The following is a 6,000-nucleotide window of genomic DNA, read 5'->3' as shown; positions in this document are numbered from 1 at the left end:
GTTACAGGATCAGTCCTATCCTGAGCCCTCAGAGCAGCAGAAGGAAATGTCACCCATACTACCAGAAGCTGGCTCCAATTGCCTTTAACCAAGAGGCATGAAGATGCTGAAGAACCATCATCCTACAGACACATGGATGTGAAACTTGAAATCTGAGACCAACTTCAACGCAATGGTTCCCATGCCTGAAGGCTCAGTTAGGGAGTACCTTCCTGCTGGAACACTGGTCATTAAACTTCTGAGTGCTTCAATGGCTTTGGGGGCAATGGACCACTGAGTGCTAGGAGTACATTCTGTGATGGAAGAAGAGAAGTGTTCAAAACAGCTTTATCAGTAAGACAATAAAAGTACTTTGATATGCTACTCATCCTTGTAGTTCCTAACACTGGTCACAGTCTCAGTGACTTCTGAGTCTGTGGTAATGGTAATCTTCAAAAGCAGATACCTTAGAAATCACTCTAGTAGAATAGCCAGCAGTGGCTTCCCTGTCTTGATAAGGATTGCAGGCAGATGTTCATGACTCGTCAGTTAATTCAAACAACAGAAAACAATATTAAGAGAGATCTTTAAAATCCTTCACTAACTTTGTTTGGTAATAAAGTGTCTCAGAGTTTATAGCTGATACCTGGAAGATATAACTGGATAGAAAAGTGCAAGTGGAAACACCTTTTTTCCTTCTCAGCTGGCCTTTGAAATACAGGAGAAAAGGAAATGCTGCACACAAGACACGTGACCATATCCAGCAGACATTTGCAGCCTCATCTGCTATGGCAGGTCCACAACAAATATTCTTTGTGCTGTAACAGGCACCCTTGGTCTGAAGAAGGAGAACAAGAAATGGTGAGAACATACATTCAGCTTTATGCTAAGCTGAGGGCCAGTCAGCATCACTAAAGACACAACACTTTCCTGTTGGAACACAGTCAGGTAAGAAATCCCACAATCTTAAGAATGATGAGAATGAAATAGTCAAAATTTTTCCTCTGCTGTGGGATATGGCCCTGACTACAAGAATCTCTGAGTCTTCATTCAATATTTGGATTTTATACTATTTGTTTGGGAAGAAATTGGGAAAGGCCCTAGAGACGTACCAGATTGCTTACATGTTCATACTTAACACAAATAAGTTCATACTTAGGATCTGCAAAGCATCCTGTTTCACAAAAATGAATTCCAGCTTCATATGATCAGTGCTTTACAGGTTTGCATTTGTTAAGCAAAAAGCCCAGTGGTTATTACACTTTCCCCCATCTTTGTTGTATACAGTCTAAAAAAAAGTGTCATTATTTTCAGAAGGATGGTCCATCTCAACAAGTTTTGCACTATGTGTAATAAATAACTTTTTCATCCAATAATGATAGCAAGTACTGTGATGTCTAAGCTGGAATCATTTTTTATTGGGAAAAAAATATATCTACCACATATATATATAAAAATATACTCAGACATAATATAAAAATCCAATTCACAAGTTTTGGATTAAAATTATACTCATTGTTTCAAAGACTTTGATTTTTTACTGTTATTCTTTCTTGTCATATACCCAACAATTTAGGAAAGATGATTTAATCTCATATTTGTTTCACACAGGCGGCAAGAGGGTAGTATAAATTTAATATAATGAGAACACAAAATATGGAGCAAGTCACTTAAAAAAATATGACACTTTTCCCCTTGGATTCTCTTTCTGAATTTACATATTACATAGAGGTTGGCTGGAAGTGGAGGTGTCAGTATTAATATGGAGTCTGGTAAGGTTCCTGAACAGCCAAGGCAGCACTTTTCAGCAAAGGAAGCATAATTTATCTCAGCACTGTTGGAAAATGAGGGGCGGGGGGTGGGTGATGTAATTTTCTGTCATATGGGATGGAGTCCCTCAGGCTGACCTGAGCAGTTCCTTGTGTGCCTCTCACTTTGTCACCAGTTAACAGAAGCTGATGCACTGAGCTGCAACAGATCCACCCCTTTGTAAAGCAAGCTGTGCAGCTGAAAGCCAAGACAGTGCAGGGCTTAAATCCTCCTGGTAGCACTTTAACCATCACTCATGTGGGTCTGATTTTCCAGCTTGCTTGCATTTGCTCTGAGTTATTTTTATAAGGATCTCAACATACTGAGTTCATTCTTTGTATTTTTCTATTGATTTTTCCACAACCGATGAGAAATAGAAGTATCTTTTAGGCTCTTTGTTTAATTGCATTTCCTCATGTTTTTCCCCTTAATCTTTGTAAACTTAGGTCTTCTTGAGGTTATGGCAGTATGTTTGTTATCTCTTTGTGTCACGTGATATTTATCTAGCTGTGACTCTGATACTGCTGCTGTTTCTGAAAAGACACTGAGCTCCTCTGTTATCTTTCTGCAGGTGTTGGATTTGCCTCTCTCAGTGAAGTTTGGTATCTTCAGTAATAGCTGACAGCCTTTAAAACCAACAATCCATTATCTTCCCTGAAAGTTTATCTCCTAATAAACTGAATTATTGCGACAGAATGAAAATATACCCAAAAAGTGAGAGGGGGGAAAATTGCTTACTAAATTTTTGCCACTTTATTAGCTAACTCAATTGCAATTTCAAATCCTGTAATGCAAAATGAGATAATCAATGTAACAACATGGGGCTTCACCATTTCAGTTGCTGGATATTTGTCAGTGAGTACAATTCATCTGCTTAAGATTTTGTATTCAAATTACTGTAGAAAATATGGACAATCAGATTTCATAATTTTAAAAGCACAGTCTGACTTCTCAAAGTGAAGGGTTTATACAGCGGAAGGCATTTAAAAGCCTTTGCTTTTCATTACAAGTAGGACATCTTACAGAATAAAACCTTATGTGATTTTTTTCCTGAAGTGTACATGAAAACTTGCAAGTTGACAGCCTCAGGAAAAAGAAAAAATTAGTTACTTACAAGAGCTGACCTTTACTTAGAGGCTGAACAAAATGTAATCTTTGAGAATCTTAGAGGTGATTGTTTAGCTGTGGGTGTATTCTGCTAGATTTACAGCTGACAGAAATCTATTATCTACCCAGAACTATGGGTTTCTCTTTTTTTGATGCCTGAAAATACAGTAGCAGCAGCAGCAGCAGCAGCAGCAAAATTTACCCACATTGCAAACTTTGGAAATAAGATAGAAGAAAGAAAACATCCAAATTGTGCTATTTTGAAATAGACTGACCTTCTTGAATAGTTTTCAAGCATCAAAGGATTGTGTATTCTGTCTGCAAGTTAGTTTTATGAATAAATTATTATTTTGATTCATCTCTTCATCATCTATTTTTAGCCTTTTGGGAGACTTTTGAAAGAAAAAGGGGTTTTTTTCTTCCTTGGTTTGGATCATATGGTTCAGAAGCTTAGAGTTGTTTCTTGCTGCCAGACAGATTCTCACGCAATTACCCTTCCAGAAAATTCACCCATGCTGGAACTCACTTCTTAGGCATTCCTCCAGTGCCCCCTGCACTTGTGGATGTCTGTAGATTCTGATGATCAAAGACTGTTCTTCTCCATCCACTTATCAAATGTTTTATTTATACATAATGTGCCTGTTGACACCACAGCTGCTTTTCTGAACAGGGGAGGGGAGAACCACTGTTGAATAAAGATTACCTTAAAACCAAACTGTACATCTCTTTGCACTAGCTGCAGAGCTGTAGTTGTAAGGGATAGTAGTGTCAAAGCAAAGGTAATTTTCTGTCAGCTTCTTGGATTTCTGAAGGACGCAAAATAGGCCCCTGTTCTTCCCAAAAGTTTTCTTGAAGGTGTGCTGTAGACCGTACCAATTTTTGAATGCACCATAACTCTGCCAGGGCCCAGTCCCACAAAACTTTCCAGTGCTTTAAAATTATAGGATCATACTTGTAGCACAAAATACAAGTTGGGAATTGCTTGTGTTGCTCTGTCTGACTTCCATTAGTTATGAGGCACATAGGCATAATATAGAGTCTCAGACATTCTCTCTCAACTCTGATAGTTATTTGGGCTCATCTATGAACCAGAGATGTGCTGCATCCTCCCCATTAAATATGAACAACTTTACTGTACTTAGAGAAAGTTAGAAGAATTTTCCTCACTTTACAAAAATTGGATTAACAACACTTCCTGGTACAACCAGGATTTTGCATGCTAATTTATTAATTTATAATTTTAATTTTTGCATGCTATGAATTTATAAAGTGTTTTTCCTTTTGCCTAATGTCAAGTATTATTGCCCTGTAGGAAGTTCTAGTTAGAGAAATGTTTTTTAGCTTTAAGGATATACAACTGGAAGAATACAATTTGTTGCTTACTGTTTTAATGCACATAATAGCCTCTTTTATAGATTTTAATGGCTTATGCCTACTTGTTATGTGCTTTGCTCTCAAATTTACATACTTTGGACTCAGGGAAATATCAATCACCAAAGTGTCCGAAGTCTGTCCAAGTCCCTCAGGCAAACTATGCTCCCAGGAAAGTTTTCCCATCAACCAAATTCCTCTTTGCTTACCTGCTACAACCAGGACACAATCAGCACAGAAACCAAATGAATTTTTGAGAAAATAGACTGCAAAATAGATAAATCTTACTTAGAAAATGTCCAGGTTTTCCATTGAAATAATCAGTAAATGAAAAACTCACAAGAAAACTTACAAGACCATTAAGGTCTTTGTATTTTTAAGACCCCATGAGAAATGTTTCTATTTTTTGAAAGCAGTATAGATTTATATGTCTCCAACTCTTCAATGTGAAAAACAGAATGTGCTTCTACATCTTCTAACCAAAATCCTCAAGAAATTATTCATAAAAAATTAAGACTGTTGCAAAAGATTTTTTTTTAAAGGATAGTTAAACACCAGGGGAATTTTTGTCCCAAAAGTCTTATCATAATTCTATAAACTGTAAGGCTGAAATTATCACATTAAAATACTGGCATAAATGGTAAATGTCAGTCCCCTGCAGAAGCACATAGCAAAAGGAGGCCAATGTAGGAAGAAGTATTTGTAGAATGTGGTTCAGGTAGAAAATAAACAAACCCATCTCTTATGCCATTTTATCTTATGCTGTCATGCTCATTAATAGGCCTTGTGCATTTCCAAAAATCTTTCTTATTTTATCATGTGGTGGGAGTTTAGTGCCACTTGTGTCTCACCGTGCTGACTTCTTCAGCAAGAAATCCTTCAGGCCTTCTCTGCTTGCAGAAGATTTCTACCAGCTCCCATGGGATGCTGCCTAGGAGAGTTCACTGGTTCACATTCTCTAGGCAATCTTTCTTGAGTGAGAAATGGCAGCTGATGTCCGTCCCACTGCAGGCTGAGTGAAAAGAGAAGGGTTTCCCTGCAACTTTGTCACTCATGTTGTTGGTTTCTCTGCTGCTTCACCTCCCTGTGCTATTGCTTCTTAGTTTATTTCTGAGCTTGCAAAAAGTGTGAAAAACAGTGAGAGTAGTGCTTCTATTCAGGCATTTCTGCCTTAGCTGGGGATCCCATTACCCTGCAGGGCAGTGCAGCTGCAGTCCCACCAGCATGATGCCCAGCTGTATAGTGTATATGAGTCAGAGTAATTTCCTTTGCTTTCTTTCATGTTCCATGTCTCCATCTTCACTCGGTTTGGGGCTCTGCTGCTTAGCGGCACCTTCTGGTTAGGTTAGTGAGTTCCCTGCTCCAGAGCTACAACCCCAGTGCCACACAAGGGGAAAAACCACAAAGTGATGAAGGAAATTTATCGAGCACAGCCTGGCAAATGCTCCTATGGCAGCACTCAGCAGCTCTTTGCTTCTCTGCTTTGCTGTCATTACAGAGCCCATTTGAAGTAGGAGGCATTTAATACGAAAATTTGATCTGGGGAAACTGGCTTAATCCCTTGCCTATTTCAATTTTTTACCTGAGAAATACCAATATAACAAAAAAGAAACTCTGCTGCCAATATCGCTATTCTTTCAAACCTCAATAGCTTCACTTTTTATCATTCTAGGCTGTTTATTTGGCCTTGACTGCTGGTAAAATTCAAGTTAAAAAACTTGCAGCATTTATTTC

Source organism: Camarhynchus parvulus, chromosome 3, assembly GCF_901933205.1.
Source record: "Camarhynchus parvulus chromosome 3, STF_HiC, whole genome shotgun sequence".
Lineage (NCBI taxonomy): Eukaryota > Metazoa > Chordata > Aves > Passeriformes > Thraupidae > Camarhynchus > Camarhynchus parvulus.
The sequence above is the reverse complement of the archived record's forward strand: the minus strand, read 5'-3'. Positions refer to the sequence as shown.